Consider the following 23,611-nt stretch of genomic DNA (forward strand, 5'->3'; position numbering starts at 1 on the left):
CCAGGTGCCCGTAGGCGACCTGCACGTCGTGATGAGGATGAAATGATGATGAAGACGACACCTACACCCAGCCCCCGTGCCAGCGAAATTAACCAATGATGGTTTAAATTACCGACCCTGCCGGGATTCGAACGCGGGACCCCTGTGGCCAAAGGCCAGCACTCTAACAATTTAGCCATGGAGCCGGACTAACGGTAAGAGAGTTCGACATATAAAATTACGTGAGCGATTCTGCTAGTAAGAAACCATTTTGAACTTTTCCGGTAGACTGTCTAGCAGGCTGTAGATAATGGTTTTCGGATCAGAAGGTCCCAGTTCGTCGCAGATTTTGGTCGCGTATAGTTAGTTCCTCAGGCTCGGCGGGGGGGGGGGGGGAGTGTTTGTGTTTGCCTCAATATGTACTTATCTCTTCAGATACACACAACACCAAACACCAAGGAAAGACGTAAAAGTGAATAAATCCTTCCACGTAGGATTGGCGTCAGGAAGGACATCCGAGCATAAAGCAGGGTTTAATCCTCGTTAGCCCACATGCATGACATAGTTCGTATCCTGATCTCCCCAGAGTTTTGGAAAATCAGAAAATCAAGGAGAGGGAAGAATAAGAAGATGGTGGTGATGGTGGTGGTGGTTATTGTTTTAAGAGGAAGTACAACGAGGCAACCATCCTCTATGAACACTAATCAGAAGGGAAAAGGAAGGGCATGAAAATGAACTATTCTTCACAAACCCAGTGCCGTAGGGTTATAAAGAGAACAAGAGTTGACCAATGGAGGTCAGAGAGGAAAGATCAAAGCGAGGAGACGGGCATAAGTAAGAGGAAGCAATGACAGGCTCAGCTAAGAGAACCGTGGCCGCACAACCCACGCTCCCACTTGAGAGATCCTAGTCCCCTTTTAGAAGACTAAGGGCTATGAAAAGAGATTATGTGGTGTGATTAGTCTAAATATATCGAAAAACGTCAGCCGTTTGAAAAATAAAATGGTAGTTCAATGTAAATAATGGCGTTCAGAAGCAATAAAATAGTCCCAGATTCTTAGGTTCCAACCCATTCTGGTCCTTACTCGTAACTCTCAAAATATCACATTTATCTTCCGTTTTGTGTAACAAGGAATAAAGTACGTACATTTTATACAATATAAAAGGAACGAATTCTTATCAGAACCAAAAATGATATAATTAGATGTATTTAACGATTACATTTGTGTCTTATGTATTTTAAAGTAATTTTTCAACTCATTGAAATGGCACTGATGTTCCTTGAAGCAACATGTTCTACGTTTGAAAAGGAAAGTCCTACAATGTGTCACACAGAATATTATAATCTGTCAGATGCACGTCAGACGTGGCACAATAAAGTGATGATGACCGGGGCAAAAATATCCGGCAGTCTCTCTACCTAGAGTATGAGAAGTTCGACAGTAAATTTTTTAAAAGTTACATTCAGAGTAAGCCGTACAGGAGTTGAGCAATATGATGGCTCATTTTTTGAGACCTACCATGTGCAATTAAAAAGTTGGAAAGAAAATCTCTTCCAATGGAGGAAGCTCTTCAAGTTCTTGATGGAGTGAGGGACAACTCGGCTCCTGGACCAGCTGGAATATCCGCAGTCAAACTGGAGGCTGTTTTGGCATACAGTTCAGATTCCAAGATATAGCTTTCTCTTTGGAAAGAAGTTCCAAGAAACACTAACTGGAATCCTGATTAAATCGCCGTTAGGTTGTTTGCACCGCTTACCTCGTGTTACGTGGAACGCAATTTTTCTGTACTCAATCAGATTTTCACTGAAGACAAAAGAGGTTTTACACTTGAAATTCGGTTCAAATATTTCATTGATCAATGTTATGTTAGGGAAATAATTAAATGAGTAGTTTGCAGGTGTGGTGTCATGTAATAAAGAGACAGTGTAAACAGGACAAAGATGCTGAAGAAGCTGGAAGCTTTAATTGGAAGAACATGGCTGACAAGACTAGCAGTAAATATATTAACAGAAAATTTCGTACAAATAAATGACAACCTTTGCACATCCAAATGGATCAGCCAAACGATTGGAGTGCTTCAGGGCGACCCATTGAGTCCATTACTATTCAATGTCCTAACGCATGATGTGACAGCTAAGATCAAGAGATGCACTAAGAGTGTAAACGCATACATATATGCCGATGACATGGCATTGGCCTCAGAGAATAGAGATGAATTACAGAGTGCGATGGATCTCATCACAGAATGGGCAGATGAGAATTAAATGGCGCTAAATATAAACAAAACTGAGTTAGTAGTATTCAGAAAAGGTGGTAAATTAGCAAAACAGGATTGTATACAATGCAAAGGACAGAGGCTCAGGAATAGCAATGCCTACAAATACCTCGGAATCACAATTCAAGTAACTGGAACGTCTTTCTCGATACACCTGAGGGAAAGAATAGCCGCAGCAATTGGAAACATCAACGACATCAAGCAACTACCACGCCTGTCCCTGGAGACAGCCATGCGACTTTTCGTAATCAAGGTTATGCCTGTAGCCACATATGGTCTGGAGTTAATATGGGAGTTCCTCTCGAAGAAACAACTGCAAGAATTGGAAAGTCTGAAAGCGAGGTTCCTCAAGCGAGTTTTAAGCGTCTCGAAATACACTCCATCTCGACTAGTCTATGTATTGGCGAGGGAAACGTTTTTAGTGGAGGATGTAAGACTTCACCTACTGCTACCATCCACAACAAGTTATCGAGAACTCTTACAAGAACTAAAAGAAAAAAGAGCAGATATTGGGATGGATTTCTACGGGACAGACGCCATGATCAACCGTGAATGGACACGCACAGGATATGACTTACGGCATACAGTTACGAGGTTTGCCATACATGGGTTTCATCATAAAGTATGCCAGACCTTGAATTATCATGAACCAGGCCCGGATTGCGTGTGTAGACTCTGTGACCAACACTGTGAGAAGTATCACGCTTTACAGTGCAAGCGTAGGCAACAAACGATCACCCAACTTGCTAATGAATAGTGGAAATGACAATTAGAAGTGCAAAAAAAAAAAAAAAAAAAAAAAAAACAACATTGTGACAATAAGTGGAAAGATATTTTTTTTCTTAAAATGGCCATTGGCTGCAATAAAATTCTTATTATAAAGAGACAGTGTTGTAAAGAAAATAGACTATTAATATTTTCTAATATTGGTAAATAGTTCCGTAAGACATTTCACTATCTCTGCGTGAACCATCAAGCTACCTTTTAGACTTACAATACTATAATAAGGGATGGTTTAAGGTAAGTTTAACAACATTTGCAATATATTAATAGTAGGATGTTCATTATTTATTATTTTATTTATATTCCAGAGAAACCTTAAAATTACAAAATAGACTGTATATATACATTCTAAGAAAATTCCCGAAATAAGGGTTGAAAAACCTGACTTTAATATCTTAAGTCTAAAAATCCCAGGTTTACTTATAATTCATAAAGTACATAGTCACATTAATTGGTAGTATTATGAAACGTACCTTCGCCTGCCAAGACACCTGCTGCCAAGTGAGATGGCCTACTGATATTGGAGTGATACGTGGTCAGTGTTATGATTAGACATCGGATCGTTAGATATTTACCTGTTGTTTTCCGTAAAACCTTATCAAACCTATCTGTGGCAATTATCCGTATTATGTACCTATCGTCACAGTAAAAGAAAATTTTACAGTGCCTATTATGACGTTACGACCTATTTTTGCCATTCTGAGCTTTAAATATTATACAGTTCATAAATTAAACACTAATGTTATTAATTATATAATTATGTTTCTGGTAAGATCTTTCATTTTCGAATCATTTAATTTATAATAATAAATAATTATTATTACTCAAAATTAGTTTCGGCAGACTGAAGACCCTAACAGTTATAAATTAAGTTTTCACAGAAGATATTCTAAGATGCAAGCCAAGCATGAGAGAGGGTAGGTGTGGAGGTGGGGGGTGAAACAACCTTGGAACCAGGAATTTGTGGGTTTTGCCGTTATTCCCGATACTTGTCTTGCACATGAACCGCACCGAGTCGCACAAGAAATTAGAAATCAGTTCCCAAAAGTGAACGATTTACTTTTTTCAGTAAAGGAAGCATTTTCAAAATCAAATACAAGATTTGCTGCTTTTAAAGAAAATGCCCAAATCTGCCGACCCCTCCAGCAGCTATTTTTAACAAGCTGGGGTCCATGGCATGTTTACAGGCTGTTCAGTATTACAGTGAGAACATCCATTGTACAGAAAATGTTTTGAACAGTTTCTCAGAAGGTGACTCGCAGTGCATTAAGATGACTCACAGTATACAGTACTACAAGAGAAGAAACTAAGGGAACTGACATATATTCGTGCTAAATTCACATTCTTTACAAACACTATAAAACTATTAGTCGTCAAAATTCAGTCTCACTGAATCATTGTCTGTATTTACAAAAGCAGAGAACCTGATGAAAACATTCAAACTAATCCTGTCCAGGCATAAACGTACACCACTACGTCTAGAAATGATAATAATAATTTACTGCGCACAAAGTTATGGCGGAAACGCAGTGAAAATGACAATGATGCATAAGCAAATTTGTTGTTGCGTTGTAAGCTATTTGCTACATGATAATGTAATGCATCTTCTATTTTAAATAAATTATTTCTTTTTTGCTATTTTGTTTTACGTCGCACCGACACAGATAGGTCTTATAGCGACGGTGGGATAGAAAAGGCCTAGGAATGGGAAGGAAGCGGCCGTGGCCTTAATTAAGGTACAGCCCCAGCATTTGCCTGGTGTGAAAATGAGAAACCACGAAAAACCATCTTCAGGTCTGCCGACAGTGAGATTCGAACCCACTATCTCCCGGATGCGAGCTCACAGCTGCGCGCTCCTAACCGCATGGCCAACTCGCCCGGTAAATAAATTATTATTATTATTATTATTATTATTATTATTATTATTATTATTATTATTATTATTATTTCTCCTCGCACAGTAATCCTTCATATGTATTTCGTTTATTTCATTGCGCCTATTTTAAACCGATATAATAATAATGGCGTATGGCCTCCGGAGAGGCCTGGTGCGGGTCTTTTTCTCCTATACGGCCTATTAGGCGACCTGCATGTCTACCTAGAATGATTTCTAATGCTGAATACGCCACACACACCCAGACCCCGAGTCACTGGAAGTAACCAATTAAGGTTAAAATGCCCGACCCGGCCGGGAATCGAACCCAGGACCCTCGGAACCGAAGGCCAGTACGCTGACCATTCAGCCAATGAGTCGGACTTTAAACCGATAAGAACCTATTTTATTCATTTTTCCACCTATATAGGCGCGTATAACTTATATTTTTGGACCTAAAGCTCCGATGTCTAGTTATGATATACTCAGCCCAATTGTTTGACTTTCTCAGCTGGGCCCACTGCCTCTCATATCAGAGAACTCCTCAATTTTACATCGAAAATGAGAGAACCCAAGGTGCCTCCGTGGCTCAGGCAGCAGCGCGCCGGCCTCTCACCGCTGGGCTCCGTGGTTAAAATTCTAGTCGCTCCATGTGAGATTTGTGCTGGACAAAGCGAAGGCGGGACAGGTTTTGCTCCGGGTAGTTCGGTGTTCGCTGTCATCTTTCATTCCGGCAACACTCTCCAGTCATACTTCCATCTGTCAGTCAGTGATCATTGCTCCAGAGGAGTGCGACAGGCTTCGGCAGCTGGCTCAGTTCCTAACATAGCCGCTAGATTCCTGACCCGGTTCAAACTAGGAACAGGCTGTGAATTTTCATTTTTCAATGAGTGAACCCAAAATTAAATCAGTATTAGAATACTTGGACGATCCGAGAATCGAACCCAAGGCCTCAGGGTAAGAGGCAGACACGTGCTCCGCACACCAATGTTGGCAATTGGTATTAGTGTTTGGGTTTAAAGTAGTATTATATGGCCTTATTAATAAATGTCTACCCAGATCCATCTTTGGCGATATACTGAGTGCAAAGTGATCTACGTCTCCTGGTTTGGGCCAGATTTAAGTTTTGTAATTTGTATTGGCTTGTCTCAGTTTCAACTGCGGCTTTAACGGTGGTGTTGGTGGTGGTGATTATTGTTTTAAGAGGAAGTACAACTGGGCAACCATCCTCTATTAACACTAATCAGAGGGAAAGTTTGAAGGGGTCCGACACTTCGAAAATGAAGGTATCGGGCAAAGAAAGACAAGGCCTACGAAGGACGGGCAAATGAAAGACTCTCTAGGTCTCGTAAATCTAATACCATCGAAGTCAGAAAAGAATAAGAAATGGATAGGGGGACTGGATAGGATAGATGAAAGTGAGGTTCCTGGTACAAGTAAGTGGCAGCTATGCCAGGGCTCAGCTATGTGCCCCGTGGTCGCCAACCCACACCCCAAAATTGATAGCCCCAATAGCCCCTTTTAATCGTCTCTTGCGATAAGCATGGTATACCATAAATATTACTCTATCGCCCCCACCCATAGGGGTATTTGGCTTTGACGATATGAAAGTGACTGAGTTATGAGTGTTATTAGCAATACCATTCCTTACGCAGGCAGTCCCTGTGATGACTGACGTGAAGGTGCCACTCATATGGTCGACTGGTGTCAGCATTTCAGAGGGCGTATTATATTCTTATTCGGCGTGGAAAGCAACGGGAAGCTGTCTCAGTCCTAATTTCCCGGTGACGCCTCAACTATCTATGCCAGCTGAAGGTATAGCTGTTGAGGATGTAATCAACCTTAGGTCAAAGAACTTGGCATACGTACAGTAGTAGTAGTAGTAGTAGTAATGGTGAGTCCATGGCTAACCCTTCTTTTTGGCAATAGACTTTGTCGTTGAATGCAAAGCAATTTTGGTGTAGTGTTGTTCTAAGAAGGCTAATAATTTATGTGGTTTCTTGTAGAGAAGTGTTTTCTTTAAGTTGATTTTCGATAATTTTAATTAATTCATCGGTTGGTATGTTGATGTACATGTTAGTGATGCCAAAGGATATCATACGTGTGCTCTCTGTTATTTTAAGTTTATTTAGTTCTTTATTTAGTTCTAGGCTGTTTTAATTGATCTGTCTCCTTTAAGTGAAATTTTCTCTTTTAGATTTAGGTTGAGTTGTTTGCTTAAATTGTAACTTGGTGCATCTTTAAAATTTACTATTGGTCTAATGGGAGTAGTAGTAGTAGTTGATGTTGTTGTTGTTGTTGTAATTTAATCTGAGTATTACATTATTACTTTCAAAAAATATTTTCCAGATAGTCATACCTTATTAACATCCTGCCCTTGTGCAGAACTCCTCCTGTCTAGGACCACAGATGCAATAATTGCATCCTCTTCTGAAAGGTCTTCCAGGTGTGCATCCCCTCCTGAAGAAAATGCCTGCTGAATAAAGAGAACAAATATGAAATAATATAATTTTACTTAACAAAAAGTAAGCAAGGGTAATATTAGTGCCCTGAGTAACGTATTTACCGCTTACCACACATTAAGTGTAAATCGATCTAAGATATGAAGAGTGAAGAAACCTTAAGGAAGGGAAAAGTCATTATGATGTCATTCTCCAAAAACAAATAGCGTGATCCTTACATCATGATGCCTATAACGTGTCCACTCCTTTACCAGATATTTGACCAGAAAATACTTTTACATTAGAAAGTTGTTTGGAAACTGGCTATCGGGATCAGAACATCTCCCACTTCCGAAAAATTAACATCGAAAGTGTCTGACTCGTTGGCTTAACGGTCAGCATACTGGCCTTCGGTTCAGAGAGTCCCGGGTTCGATTCCCGGCCGGGTCGGGGATTTTAACCTTAATTGTTTAATTCCAATGGCACGGGGGCTGGATGTATGTGTTGTCTTCATCATCATTTCATCCTCATCAAGACGCACAGGTGGCCTACGGGCGTCAAATAGAAAGACCTGCACCTGGCGAGCGGAACCCGTCCTGGGATCCCCCGGCACTAAAAGCCATACGACATTTCATTTCAACATCGAAAGTCACGATCGGATATATATGATGTAAGAAGAAGAATATGATAATCAATGTAGAAACTGTTGTGAACTGAAAAAGACATATTTAAGAATGAAAGCGGAAAAAATACCATTATGATCAGAGTCACTTCTGCTCTACATCGTCGAGTTTCGTATGATGACCATCACGCTCAACGCATAATAATTAATAATTATTGGATTTGATTCCATATGCGTTCGCTGGCCCACCCCAGCATTTCTAGACCGATCATCTGAAGACACGAGTCCTTAACGGAGTTGAAATGAGTTCCGTTAATATTTTCCTTTATTGAGAAACGCAGTAATTTGCCGTAGGCTGTTAGGTTCGGATTTTTGGGAGGCCAGTTGAGAGATCCGTCTCGTATGATCTGCAGTGGAAAGAAGTATTTAGTTTGACTGGCCTGTATCGGAAAGCAGACAAATTATGTGACATGGATAAAAACTCTTCTCATCTACGACAATGTTTTAAGTTCATGTCACTGGCGAAAGATATTTCTGTATAAAAATAACGTGTTCCTTACATCATGATGCCTATAACGTGTCCACTCTTTTACCAGATGCTTGACCAGAAAATACTTTTGCATAAGAAAATTTTGGCCTACCTTATACAACAACATGAAGTCAAAAATCCAATGTTACTTCCCGCAGAACCACGTCCACTGCATTTTACTATGTGCTGTGCCCCCCACCACACACACACACACACACACCTAATAACACAAATACCTCGTGGACTGGTCGGAACAGTCTAAAACAGTCCGAAGCTGGACTCGTACCTCATCAATCAACGATAGGAAGCAGAAAGGTGATAACCCGCACCCCCAAATAAAAGAATGGGATCAAAAACATAAATTTATTAACACAAATAGGAATTCAAGTAAAAACGTAAAGTGAACAAAAATTAAGAGGGGATACATAAAAGAGATTACTTATGCATCACAGACGTAAGGGCTTTAAAACGCGCATTTGTGTTTCCCATAATAAGTGCCGTTTGGTAGATATTACCAAAATTGTAAGGAAACGTTGTGAATTGTAATTACAACTAGAATAAAAACATACCTCTTCCTTGGTGAAATAATTAACTATTTGGAACGAACCATCTCTTTCACCAAAGCGAGAAGTTGGATACGTATATTGAAAGCAAACATTTACTTTCTTAAATCACACAAACGAGCATTCGGTAATACCACACACGAGTTTAAGTCGTATCTTATCTTAAAAGACGCGGTTCACAACAATCACCTCTAAGGATCCGCATCCCCAGACAATAAACAAAAGAACACCGGGAAGATGGCCCGGCAAGAAACAATAAATGGACAACATATGAAGGATGAGAGGTTGCCATAGTTACGAGATCGTTTAAAGTATCCAACAACGAAAAAGGTAAACTGGAGAGCAAATCTTTATAATAAACAATCAAACCGGCGTGTAAGCCAAGAACACAAGCAAATAACAAGAAAAATGAGGGTGGTGTTAAATAGACACCTGTGAGATACGGAAAAAATAACATATGTTCAAACAAATAAATCGATGCCAACTCACTCGCGCACGGTGTAGATACCTAATGTGTGCAAGACAAAAATAAATATTACTATCAAGACCCGTTACGAGAAAAGTCGTACTGCATGATAAATAAGATCACTGGCCCACGAGCTTGATTAAAACTTACCATGTCGTAACCCAAGGATCACCACATAAAACATAGGCTCATCCAGTTACGATCATGAGATTTATCCAGTATCCACGCTAGATGACATATTCATATCGCCTCTCGTAGGGCGAACATGAATTACACAACATTAGCGTTAACGCAACATCAACACCAACATAAGCTCAGCCAGTCATAACCATGAAGAAAACGTAGCGTAGGGTCTCAATTCAGAACAACAGGCAAACACACATCATTCACACAGAGCCTTTTTCCCGTTCCCACAGATTGAATAATTTGTACTGTGCCGTTTCACAGTTCTTTATGCGAGCTGGTGGGAACAAATATGGAGTCCCGGCGATTAAGATGTTAATGTGAATGCATTTAACGTCAATACGGACGGAAATGTAGTTATTTTCGTCGGTTGGTTACGGAAAGAACCATGTCTAGAAGGCGCAGGAAAAGAATGACAAATGGACATTATTTAAACATATTATTATTTAAAAAAATTCTCTCATCATTCATTACACAATCAGACCTTGAAGCAGCAAGAAGCCATCGAACTAGATTGAAAGAATCTACTTATCTGAAGCAAATAGCGTAATTTAGAAGAAAATATAATTCGCGGCTACAAGCATACCATCTATTATCAAGATCTAATCGCTGCGCGAAATTTAAAATACAATAAAAAGGAGATTACCCAGATTATAATAGAGATACGTCACGAATTGACGCAGAGCATATATAAATTTATCGGATACCGCTCAATAGTAAGCATACGTACTGATCAGCTGTCGAGTGCACTTGCACTAACAAAAACATAGAGGAGCGAACTTCATTTTCCAAACAGAATAAACACTTAGCAATTATCCTAGCCGATTTGAAGCTGTTATATTGAACTAAACTGTACCATAACAGAACCTACACAATTTAAGCTTCCCAAGAGATATATTAACTGAAGAATGACTGCAATGAATCACATATTTTGTTGTTGCTCTGTTCCATACATACGAGACTCCACTATGAACCTGTAAAGAAGCAAGGCAATGCTACTTGGACCTTGATGAGGCGATACGATGTTGATCAGCCCAGATGACCAGTAATCAGCTGTGAGGAGCTACGATGAACCCGATCACTCGTGAAGGAACCAGATGACGAGATCCTAATCTCAGATGACCGGAGATGAGAAGACATCGAGACCACCTTAAGACAAGCTAAGTCCATTATCTGAGTCGTTTTCGTAAGTAAGAGAATATTACCTTTTTATAATTAAATGTTGATATGTGTACTTCCGTGCGAAGACAGTGCGTAGACAAACGTCTAGGTGAGGTTGTAGGAAGTAGGTACTCATCTATGTGTAACGTCAGATCCATTAGTAGGCGTGGTCACCAAGTGATATTCCGATCGTAATGTTTCCAATGATATGTGAGAGTAAATGATTAGTGTTGTTATTATAATCAGTGAAGAGTAAAGTCTGAAGTTGGTATTAATACGAGTGTTTACTAATGTAATTAAGGTCACATGGTACGAGATCGTATATAGGAAGTGTTTATGAAGGAATAAGGCATTGTACTGCTCAGAGTTATAATGTTAAATTTGACACTATGACGGTAAGAAGTAAGGTGATATTTTAAGAATGTCGTGGCACATTTGGCGTGCAGTTTAATGAATTGATATGCATATAATATAGTGAGAGATTTATTATAGGTGAAGTAAGAGTGATAACTGACATATTATAGAAATGGTATAAGGATGATAGTGACTTATGATGGTCATATTTATTTATTTTTCTTCGAGTGAATAATCATAGTTGTCACAGGTGAGATGAAGTGATTTTCAAGTGATGTTTTCTGAGATTGTCATTGAATCTTTGCCAATTCCAAACGGTAGTTCTTAATCTTATGCAGAATCACGTAGTTTAGGATACGATCTAGACGCTGATGGGCAGCGCTATTATCCATGTTGAGATCATCTGAATAATCATGCAGGTAGACATGGTTGTACTTAGGCTTCACTGAATTATTTCGGATAATTTTGACAACTCTCACAGTTTATAACCTCATTTCGGATAATATTCAAGCTACTAGACAGATCACTGGTGACATATATATTCACACAAGGATTTTTAGTCGAAGATAGTGTCTTCCAACCAACTAGATTTTCCACTGGTAGTATGTTTGATAATAACTTAGTAGGATATGTGTGATGACGTTTCTTACAACCAAATACGCACTTAAATTAATATTTATCCCTGAATTAAGGTCATATTACCTTAAGTCTATAATTTAAATCTTACGATAACATTATTTTGAGGGTGATTACGACTTCCAGTGGACATAGCTTAACTTACGATGAATAACACAAGGAAATATGAGTGACTAAGAGGCAATTGAGCATAAGAATATGAATATTTAAACGGCAAAGCATATGAGAGTGTAGGCCCTACTAGTCAATCCAGGTCATGAGAAGTATTGTGATGATTTTCATTGAGAATTTTAACCTGTATGGATACATACATTTAGTGTAACTTAAATAACACGTATCATTTTAATGAGTAGGGAGTAGGTATTAATGAACTGAATTTCACATTTATTCGAAGAATAACCGATAAGACTCCAATCCTTATCTGAATACTTACTTGACGATTCCAAATGCGTTCTTTATTTTTCTCAAGAAAGTTTAATCGGAGACATTGTAAATAGTAACTGATATAATTCTTTATTTCTTATTTTAATGGATGCATCCAACACTTTTAAAGTTATTGATTTTAATGTTCATTTCTTGTCAATACCATTCACTCGAATGTTTTAATTTCATTTATATTAATTTAATTCAATATTACCAAACTTATTAGGTGAATTGCATATGAATGAAACCATTAATTTTATAAATAATTCCCTAATGTTGTACAATATTCTTCTATGCTTCTAATATTCTACGGTTTTGAGGGACCAAAGGACTTATAAAATGGAGTGATGGAGCCCTAGCATGCGTTTATATTACGGTAACTTCGTAGGTTCAGCCATTATTACCTTTGATATAACGAGGTCACGACACTGTACTGTGAATTAATGATTCAGTAGAGGTCAGATGACATGACTTTCTGGAACATTGGTGATGAACACAGACTTTAAGAATAATACAGAGTTATTTACTTCAAGAAATATTCATTCGATTGAATTTAAGATGAATTTTCCTTTATTGACTGACTTAATAATTTAATAAATGTGGGATATTAGAACCTCATTACTCTTTCTATGTCTTCCTAGAATAAGTGTTAGATGTAAGACCGTACTGTCTTAAGTCTACAACGATTTCTCTAATGACTAATATGGATATGGTATCTAACTGGTAACGGGTAAGAGACGTCTTCCAACGTTGGTTAGAATCTGCCATTAACTGACCAGAGCGTTCTTCTCTTACGGAACTCATAACCCATAGATCTTAGCCATCGAATCAATGTTGTACTTAGAGCTAGTCTGGATCTCTTGCGTCCATGCCTGGACGCAGGAACGGCGCAGTACGAAAAACAAACGCACACACGAGAAACAAATAAAACCTACAGCAAATGAAAATTAAAAACCTGTGGAACATGGTCTCAGTATACGAGATCAGCATAACTACGGTAAACCAAAAATTAAAATAAATAGCTTACATCCCGAAGAATAGAACCAGCAGATTCTATATAATCAAAATCATTGACTCTGGGCAGATAGTCGCGTAGGGTGAACGATAAATCCATTTGATAAATCACACAAAATCTAGTGCAATCATTTTGTAGCTTAACGTTTCCACCTTCCTCGCGTCAAACATTGTTGTTGTCTCTCACAGAGAGCGGAAGGCAAAGTGTGTCACAAGAGAGAAATGCTTCGTCAGATATTGATGGCATGAGACGCCAAAGAAATGTCAAAGAGAAACTAAAGATACGTCATGTTTGGGAATATAACAAATTGATACGCTCGAGACATAGCCGCGAGTGCGACGTCAGAATAGTGCAACACAAGGACAAACTCGGTGTGTCACAGTATGCAACCGAGTGAGTTGACTGCATAGTTCTGGCCACATAACTGTGAGCTTGCGGGATCAAACCACACTGGCGGCAACCCTGAGGATGATTTTCGTTAATTCCCAATTTTCGCACCAAAAATGCTGGGGCTATACCTTAATTAAGGCCACGGTTACAACTTTCCCAGTCCTAATCCTGTGTAATCACATCGCCGTCATAAGACAAGTCTGAATCGGAGCGATATAAAACCAATAAAAACAACTTAGGCATCTGTGAAACATCTAATATAGATGGGGTTTGCCCTTTTTCACGAGACCATCCATAAAGTATGTGTGATTTATGGTAAATAAATAAACAACACTTGTTGCAGGGATTTATCGTGGATCGCAGAGGAGAGGAAGCGCCTGGGGTGAATGGCTGGAAATGGAACCACATAGAGTAAAAATTACTCTAACAAAAATTGGAAATAGCATTTCTTTCCTTTCCTAAAATCGAAATAGAGTATTTTAATGGTTTAACAAGAAGCAGAAAAAACATAGGAATTGAAAATTATTCGAGGATAATAACATCTAACAAAGAGGTGGTCAGCTCCAGCAATACATTGGACTTAGAGGTCCTTAATCAGGTACAGTTATAGGAGGAAGAAACTCCCAGTCATTAACCTGCATATGGAAGAGCTTATTTGCTCCTAAAAAATACAAACATTATAGAGTATGAACTCCAATTTCATAGAGGCTATCCTCAATAAAGCGATTCGTCGTTTATTACATTTTCAATTTGACTAGTAACCAATTGTGTGACCCCACTTCATGGTGTTCATACCCAGGTTGCCCCATGGTGGGATTATCAATTACAATATTTCACAAACAGTGAAGTACAATTCCCCAAGGGAACCTAAATGTAGACACGGTTTACTCGCAAAACCGTAATGTATGTACAGGGGCATATTGCCCATACTACTAGGCCATAAGAAGGAAAAGATAAAGGTTACAACAAATACAGACCATTAACAAAAGGCAAGGAGGAGAAAAGCCAGCACTCCTTAAAAGAGTATTCTGGAAAAACAAGAACCTAAGTGGGCTTAAGTCCCAGTGACACAAAAGCCAATCCCATGCTGAAAAAGGTGACTAAAAGTTGAATATTTAAAGTCCGAGATTAATTTCCAAATTTATAGGTTGATAAACTTCAGTCACCCTGCTCAAAAGTAGAAGGGGAGAGTTACGAGGGTAACCACTCATGCTCCCTTAATTAAACATTTTGTCCACTAGGGAACATAAATTGAGTCCCCACAAATTACTCCCGGCACATTCACATATTTAAGTTAATTCTGCCATTACCTGTTAGCGCTGGATCTTCTTCAAGCCAGCCACCCTCAGCCTTCTGCACCCTCTAACCACCGTCAAGTCGCGCACTCAATCACTGGAGCAAATGAGACAAGACGGCCCTAAAGCACTCGCCTTAAGTAGATCCGCAGAGGAATGTTCTAGATTATATTAGAATCCAGAGTGCCGATACGCTAAATTTCCATTCACTAACCTGAGTTCTGATTGGTTAGAGAACTTGGTTACAGGCATCTGATAGGCGGATTACATAAGAGGAGGAACAATGTGAAATGTTGACAACTTTGGCAAATAAAAACAATAACCAGTAAAACGGTTTACCAACTATAACAAATTAAATTCCTTTGGCGATAAACTGGGACTTATCCCACCAGAGATCGCTAGAAAATATATGCCAGGGCCATTTAACCATCGGAGAAGAAAGTTCTAGAAAGTCTTAAAAGTTCTTAAATCACTGTCAGTGATGGCCGTAGTGGAAAAGGTGCGCGGTTTAAATACCGGGGAATACTGGTACAGACCTCCACTTCCTAAGGTTTTACAACAGAGTGAACAGTTTTGAAATTTTGAAACACTACTGAATTTCGACACAATTAAATTCAGAAATACATCGGTAATCTTGAGTATGTCTATAGACCATCTCAGCGTACTTGAGAGATGGGATAAACACACTGAAGGGAGAAAGAACAATGGACGGAGCGAGAGGGAAAGTTGGCTACCCCTTATGTTCATTCTCCACAAATCAAAAATTGTACTATTTGTTTTCTCCTTAGTACTTATTATTGAACAGAGATAATAATCATAAACATATTACTCACGATGTTATTAATAGAAATCACGCTAGGTTTATTTAAACGTATACGTGTTAATGAAGAATTCTCTTACGATATCTGAAAGAGTTAGGGGTGCAGTCCCGCATCTGGAAGAGCTCCCGGGATAATACGATCCGTGCTACATAACAGCGGTGAGCAAGACAGTCCCTGTCGAGATATTCTGAGTATTGTACGTTATTCGACTTCCAATTAAGATATTAAAGCTTGTGTTGAAGAATGTATATGTTTAGGCGTCTTCCTATAATAGTGTCATGCAGTGTAGTTTAGTGTAGTGCAGTGCAGTGTGAAATTGTTTAATTTACGGTGTGCATGTTTAGCGTAATTATAAATCTGTTATAATTCTTATGCAATGGCTAAGCCTGGGCTTCCTAAATTAAACACCGAAAGGGAGAACCACTGACCAGTGGTGAAAAGAAAGGTGCTTTGAATATATTTACAAAATTTTGCGAAGACTACCCAGAACGTACTCTTGATGAAGTAACAGCTTTAGTTGCAAGTGCTTCAGGTAGGCTATTTCTAAGGCCAGCATCTATAGTTCAAGGATAAGTGAGGTAAAAACTAGTGGGAAGGTGGTGACACTGAAAAAATCTCGGAAAGTGAAACAACTGACTGAAAAGTACGACAGAGTCACAAAGGATGGCATTCGTAAGAAAAATCACGAATTATTTAGGAATGAAACTTCCACATTGAACAAAATGTTATCTTCAGTGAACAGGGAGGATTATTTGCCTAATTTCTCACGCTCAACTTTGCATAGGCTTCTAAAAATAATGAGTTTTAAGTTCGTTGCACGAAATCGCCAGTGGGCATTAATTCGAAATAGTGTTGTGGAGACGCAAATATTTGCGGCAAATAAAGAAGTTTCGATAGGGTTCTAGGCCTATTTCCTATCTTGACGTGACGTCGGTAAGTCAAAATGTGGAAGGATCTTAATATAACGTCCGGTAAGCAGGCGTTTCTCGAGGGATATCGGGTGGTTTAAGAAATCCCTCCGGAGAGGGAAAGAGACTCATTCTTATTCAAACTGGGAATGAAAATGGGTGCGTTGCCGGAGGACTGCTCCTATTCGAATCAAAACCCACAAAGGATTACCATGAGGAGATGGATGGTAATGTGTTCGAAAAGTGGTTTAAAGATATTCTGCCTGACCTTAAAATAATGCCGTGATTGTGTTAGATAATGCCCCTTACCATTCCGTTAAGGTTGAGAGATTGCCCAATAAATACTGCACTAAGACAAATGTACAAAAGTGAGTAGAAACGAAAGGCATTCACTATAAAGTAAACAGCGTAAAAATAGAGCTTTTGTCCTTAATTCCTCCGCACATTCGCGTAGATTGTAATGAATAGAATCTGGAAGACAAGTTCTGAGATTGTTACCCTATCATTGCTCTTTAAATCCTATAGAACTTGTGTGGAGTCAGGTTAAAGTACACGTGGCACGGAATAACGTAAAGTTTACGATTGCTGATGGAAGGGCTGCAAAATTTCACGCTTGATAGGTGGAAGTCGTGTGTCCAACATGTCATCAATGTTGAGGAGGTCAATATTGGAAACTCGATGACCTTGCAGAGGATGTCATAGAACGCTTTGTCGTCAACCTGGGTGACGACACCGACAGTGACGACACTATGCAAGGGATTGAAGCCATCGTAGACAGTGAATAACCGGTGAACCAGTTTATGTTATGTTCAGATTTATTTTCTTTCCTTATAGTTATCTTATTAACAAAGTTCGTGTATTTATTTTATTATTAATGATTTTTTTATGTTATATTTGTACTTGTTTGTGTATGTGTTTATTTCGTACAACAGAGCTTGACTCAGCGAGCCAGCGTATGTTTTCACGAATGTTACTAGCGTTCCCAGCACCCGTTTGCGGCAGTAGAGCGAGACAGCTGCTCGTGTTTACTTCATCTAGCAAGTACACCTGGACAGAGTATAGGTTAAGACGCATGTTTGTTTGTTTGTTTGTTTGTTTGTTTGTTTGTTTGTTTGTTTGTTTGTTTGTTTGTTTTTGCTAGTTGTAGAGTTGTGATGGTTACAGCACCGAAGTAATCCAAGTCCGAGCTTTAGTGTCCAGGGTTGACGACAGGTGCGGACGCAGCGGCCGACTTCCAGATGTGATGCTCGGACCTCTTGGGAACCCTCAGATACCATCCCCTCAATACTATGAGAGTTTGAAGCCGGGTTGATGAGAGGACAAAACCAAGGAACGAGGTCCTATCTGAGGACTGAGTGGAATTAATGACATGAAATGAATGACGTGATATTTGATAGTAGAAAGGGAAAGGGTGAAACTCTGTGCCGGCTCATAGCCTACTCCTGTCGAGTAGCACCAAGGGGACCGCTCAAGGTTTAACGTCTCCATCCGATGGAAGCGACATATGCCCTCACTCCATATGAGCACTGCGGAGAGTTTTGGAATTTAATCCGGGCTTTTGGCACGCAATCTAATGATTAGAAATTCTATACCATCACTTCTCCTGCCCTGGCGACAAACATCCTGATGGTGAAATGTTTTCCATCAATGGGACTCGAACCGGCTAACCATGGTGTCAGACCGTTTATTCAACGCCTTAACGATCGTGGCAACCAGGCAGGCTTGGCGTAGAATTTAATGTCCTGAACAAAATAAGCTAGATTTTCATCCAGCCTCTAAACTCTGAAGTAGTATTTCTGAACTAAAGAAGACAAGGCTCTAGAAGAAATGAAGTTCCCAAGAAGGTATGGATTGAATGCCTCAATGGAGCTCCTTTCAGATATTGCTTTAACAGTTTTGTCTGACAAGACACCGAAGGTGAAAGGGTATATGATTTGCAAAATTTGAGAGAGTGAGAGAGCGAACACCAAAGCATGATCTTGGAATTCTACTAAGAATCTTAAGAATGAAATGACGTCATTCGTCGAGTTGACCGAAAATCTGGAAGTCCCTTTCAGCAACATGACTAGAGGATGCGTCAAACTACTAAAGCCTGGAGACAATACAGGTGCGGCCACCGGAGGGTTAGGTGGTTCAAAATCGGCACTGTTAATGAAAAACTTCGAAGTTGTTGTTAGTTACCTCATTACCTATCTGCTCAAATGTGGCAGGCACACGCTGTGGTTCAATAGATTCCCCATTATCCGAAGACTTATCATGGTCCTCGTTCATACTCATAGTTAATGAGGCAACGCAATCACTCTTCTCACTAACAAACCCAGACAATAATTGATTCACCTTATTAAACAGATCAGAGATATGTTAACGTAACGAGTTAGCCAAACTAGAATGTTCGTGACTCAGCTTAAGAGAAAACGGATCCCCCACTCTGCTATAAAAACGAAAACGCCTGGCCTGAGTACGTTTAAGATGGTTACCGGAGGGTTCACCTCCTTCAAAAAAGCTAACAACAGAAACTTGGTCAGCCATTGCTTGCGTCGTGTTGCTGCACAGTTATAAAATAAGACCATGTGTAACACGAAGCTCCGAAATTACGAGAAACATGTATACCTAGAACTAGAACTCATATATGAGGTTTATATTTTCTTTGAACTATGGGACACGCATCTCCCCTTATTATGAGAAGCTATCCCGGCTGAATATCGATAAACTAAGAAATCTACACACTGCGACACAATATTTTGACTTCTGAACGAATCCACACCTGAAAATCTATCCTCAAATTTTAACTTTCCCTCCTCTACCCTTGGGCGTAACACCAGATCGATTTCTACCGATATTATATCCTGAAATCACTCCTCAGTACACAGACGCTCCTTCCAAGTGTCTGGGGCAAGGCTATGGAATTATCTCCCAGTCAGTATAAGAAATAGCTCTTCGATAGCCTCATGTCAGTTGTCTTATCGAGATTTCCTCTTAAATACATGAGCAGCGTGTATGATTGTTAGAGTGAATGGGAGAAAGTATGATATAGGGCTATTGTTAGTTTAAAATGTATATAAAGAATATTAATCATTACCAAAATAACTATTATAATACATGATGATGATGATGCTTGCTGTTTAAAGGGGCCTCACATCTAAGGTCATCGGCCCCTATTATAATACATTTCTATTCCATTACTTCAAGTACTTTGTAGATACTGTATACAGTATTTTGTAATAATTTTCAAAAAATGTCATTAGTTAAGTGATTAAGTGCAAGACAGAGCCGTGTGTCACATTCAAAGGCTTAAAATAAATAAATAAATAAATAAATAAATAAATAAATAAATAAATAAATAAATAAATAAATAAATAAATAAATAAGAATGCCACTGTTACTATGAAAAGCATCTTCGAGGGAATTATTTCTGTATGTTAATTTGGCCTGTATTTTAATTTGAATTATACGATGCTGTTATTGTTTTTCTTCTTGTTCTTGCTCGGATCATTAGTTCATAGACTATGACACCCTAACCAGTACTAACTTTTTCTTTTTTCCTTAATAATTACTCAATTCTGCATACACTCCAACCCATTTGTCAACTTCATGCCTTAGTCAACCCCTACCATTCTTGCCCTCTACATTTTCCTCAAAACCTAACTGAGCAAAACCTGGATGTGTCAAGATGTGTACTATCATTCTATCCCTTCTTCTGGTCAATTTTCGCAAAATCGTTCTCATCTCACAAATTTGATTTAGTAGGCCTCTCTTAATTTTTCGTTCGATCCACCCATCTCATCTTCAATATTCTTCTGTAACACCACATTTCAAAGTTCCTGTTCCCATTCTTTCCGAGTCCGGTGGCAATGCTCGTCAAGGCTTCAAGTCTATATGGTATGACACTGTAGTTAGCCAGTTCGAGTCCCGTTGGTGAAAAAATATTCACCAGCAAATTGTGGGCCGGCAGGGTAATAAATCCTGGATTAAATTTCAAACCTCAATACAGTTGCCATATGGAGTGAGGGCACGTACTGAGGTGATTCGTCCGTCGGATGGGGACTTTCAGCCTTCAGCAGACTCGTTGGTGTTATTCGACACGAGTATGCTATATGCCGTCACCGGGTTTCACCCTTTCCCTGCCTCATTACTATCATCACGCCACGTCGAGACGCGTAGATGGCCCTTGGGCACCAGACGGGCTGAAGATGTCCTAGGACACTCCCGGCACTAAAAGTCATACGATAAATAAATAGTTGGCAATCGAAACTTACCCCCATCTATTTCCAAAAACAGCAGAATGCAAAGAAATATCACAAGAGACAGCAGTGTCATTTTCTTCATATTGACAACGTACTGACCGACAGTTTCTATTAGAAAAATTTACCTCCACAGAAATATTGAAAAATTATGGCTCCTGACCTTCTTCGTGTTCTACTTTAAACGTCAGTTTGATATGCTATCGGTGTATGAAGGTTTCTAGCTTGTAAATTAGCGATTAGAGCTAATTACTGGTGAAAGTCTCCTCCTACCCACAGCAACATACGCGACTAACAAATGAAGGATATTCAACTCCCGTACAGTGTGCGGGGTAGACTTCTTAGAAAAATACACATAACAAATCTTCGTAGCCCGGGAGAAACTCCCATGTGACATACAGGCAGGCATCTTCATTATAAACTGTTATGCCTTTCAACGTTCAGTTTGCAAGCCTGTTTCAGTCAGAAAATAGCAGCAGATTCTTAGGATATTTCAAACAAGCACAAAGCAATGTTTTGAGGGCAGTTACATTGTTCCCAATGTTAACTAACGAAACATTAAAACTGACATTTCAATTATGTGATGGTTTTGAAATTATTATTATTATTATTATTATTATTATTATTATTATTATTATTATTATTATTATTATTATTATTATTGATCTGTTTCAGTGAATGGCTTACGCTCCTGAAAGTATTTATACTTGGATTCATTAACTGGTGGAGATTACTGTACTTTTCTCTTCCCAAGAAAGGAATATACCAACTCTCCCACTGTGTGGAAGTTTCTCCCATTTCCTCATGTGCATTTTATTAAACATGGTTTCTGCATCTGATAATTAATTTATAGATATATCAGTCACAGGAATTTGCTTCCTTCTTCCTGGTCTCAGTGAATGAAGTATTGAACATACATGCATAGGTTCGTTCAGGTGCGAGCTTGCATTCAGGAGATTGTTGACCGTGGTTTCCCATTTTCACACCAGACATATGCTGGAGTTTTACCTTAATTAAGGCCATGGTCGGTATCTTTCCAATCCTACCTCCCATCCTTCCGTCGCCAAAAACCTTCGATGAGTTAGTGTGACGTACATACATACATACATACATACATACATACATACATACATTACAGATTGTTATAACTTTCAGCGTTCGTTTTGCAAAGCTCTGTGAATTAACTGAGCACCTCTGTTTGCGAGTAGCTCTGTAGCCTCTTTTACCTACGCCCCTTCTCAATAAATCATTAAAAACTGAGTCTAACCCTCGTCGTCCTGGTCTCGTTCTACTTCTATTATCCTCCATGGACGCCAAGAACACTACCCCCTTCTAGGTAGCCTATAGTTCACTATTCACTATACTCGTTCACTACTTACCTCACATGGCCGCACCACCGAAGCCGATTTACGCGAACGACTTCATTGACAAAGTTTATCCCAAACTTAGCCTACTATATATCAACTCATTCCGAGGCCCTCCTGACATTGTTCCTACCTGTTTGCACGTCAATCATTCTCGCTAATCATGTCTGTTATTTCAACTTTAGAAAACGTTTCCTGAGTCCACCCACCTTCCACAGCAAAGCCTGTCTCAAAACATATCTGGTTGAAATTCATGCAAAATGAAAAGTCAGCCACTCTGATATTAACAGGCTGCTTTGGACTATCTTGCCTCATCCTGGCATTATACTCAAAAGGGTATTGGTGTGTAGCTAGAATTAATGCTCTAAAATTGCATGAATGCTGTCCGAAAGTAAATGACTTGCGAGACGTTGTTCTGAATAAAACACGATTGACACACGGGAGGTTTTAAAATTCCGCTTTTATCCCGTATAAGATAAGATATTTTCCTCAGCGACACTGATGCACGTAGAACAGACGAATCTCATTTTCGCCCCCAGAGTAGAGTTTTCCACGGCAACGACTAAAAATTATAACCGCATTGAATAAGAGTCTCAGCTTTGAACCTCACTTTCTATAAAGGAACATGACTTTTCGCCTTCGGTCACAGGGATCCCGGGTTCGATTCCCGGCAGGTTCAGGAATTTTGACCATATTTGGTTAATTCCGCTGGCACGAGGGCTGGGTGTATGTGTCGTCTTCCTTATCATCATTTCATCCTCATCACGGCGCTAAGGTCACCTACGGGCGTCAAATCAAAAGACCTGCATCTGGCTAGCCGAACTTCCTCGGTCACTCCCGTCACTAAAAGGCATATGCCATTTCTTTTCTGTAAAGGAAACCACTCAGCAGCGAATGGAGCAATTTCATATTAAAACACGTTATCTGGCCTATGTATAGGCCTAAGGAATACTGCAGAGTGGCACGGGTCTTCTAGCTTCGTAGTAAATTAGCTGTCGACGTAAGATTTCTAACAGGGTAACTACAACAGCGCCGAAAACTCCAAAGCTACTCAAAATTCTGTAAGAAATTGCATTCAAATGTACACCTTCCGGAATATTTTAAGTTTATAATTTGAATATGCAATAGGAATTTGAAATTTTAACTGTAATAGAATTAAAATAGGGCATATAGAAAATTAGCCGAAATCTGTTTTTGTAACGCTTTAAAATTGAAGATAAAAGTAACTCTTCATAATTGGAACATTGATTTATGAGTAGTTGATCTATTACTGGCGATTAGAAAACA

General features: G+C 39.2%; 1 long non-coding RNA gene across 1 annotated transcript in view; it reads right to left on the bottom strand.

Annotated features, from left to right (window-relative positions):
* The window catches only part of LOC136865330 (uncharacterized), a 33,345-nt gene extending 12,247 nt beyond the window's left edge, over positions 1-21,098 (bottom strand). Inside the window, exons 1-2 of the long non-coding RNA XR_010859460.2 lie at positions 20,976-21,098; positions 7,272-7,388 (exon numbers count right to left, since the gene is read on the bottom strand). This is a non-coding gene — a long non-coding RNA (uncharacterized lncRNA). The remainder of the gene's footprint in view (positions 1-7,271; positions 7,389-20,975) is intronic.
* Positions 21,099-23,611: the final 2,513 nt, after the last annotated feature.

This window comes from Anabrus simplex, chromosome 1, assembly GCF_040414725.1.
Source record: "Anabrus simplex isolate iqAnaSimp1 chromosome 1, ASM4041472v1, whole genome shotgun sequence".
Classification (NCBI taxonomy): domain Eukaryota; kingdom Metazoa; phylum Arthropoda; class Insecta; order Orthoptera; family Tettigoniidae; genus Anabrus; species Anabrus simplex.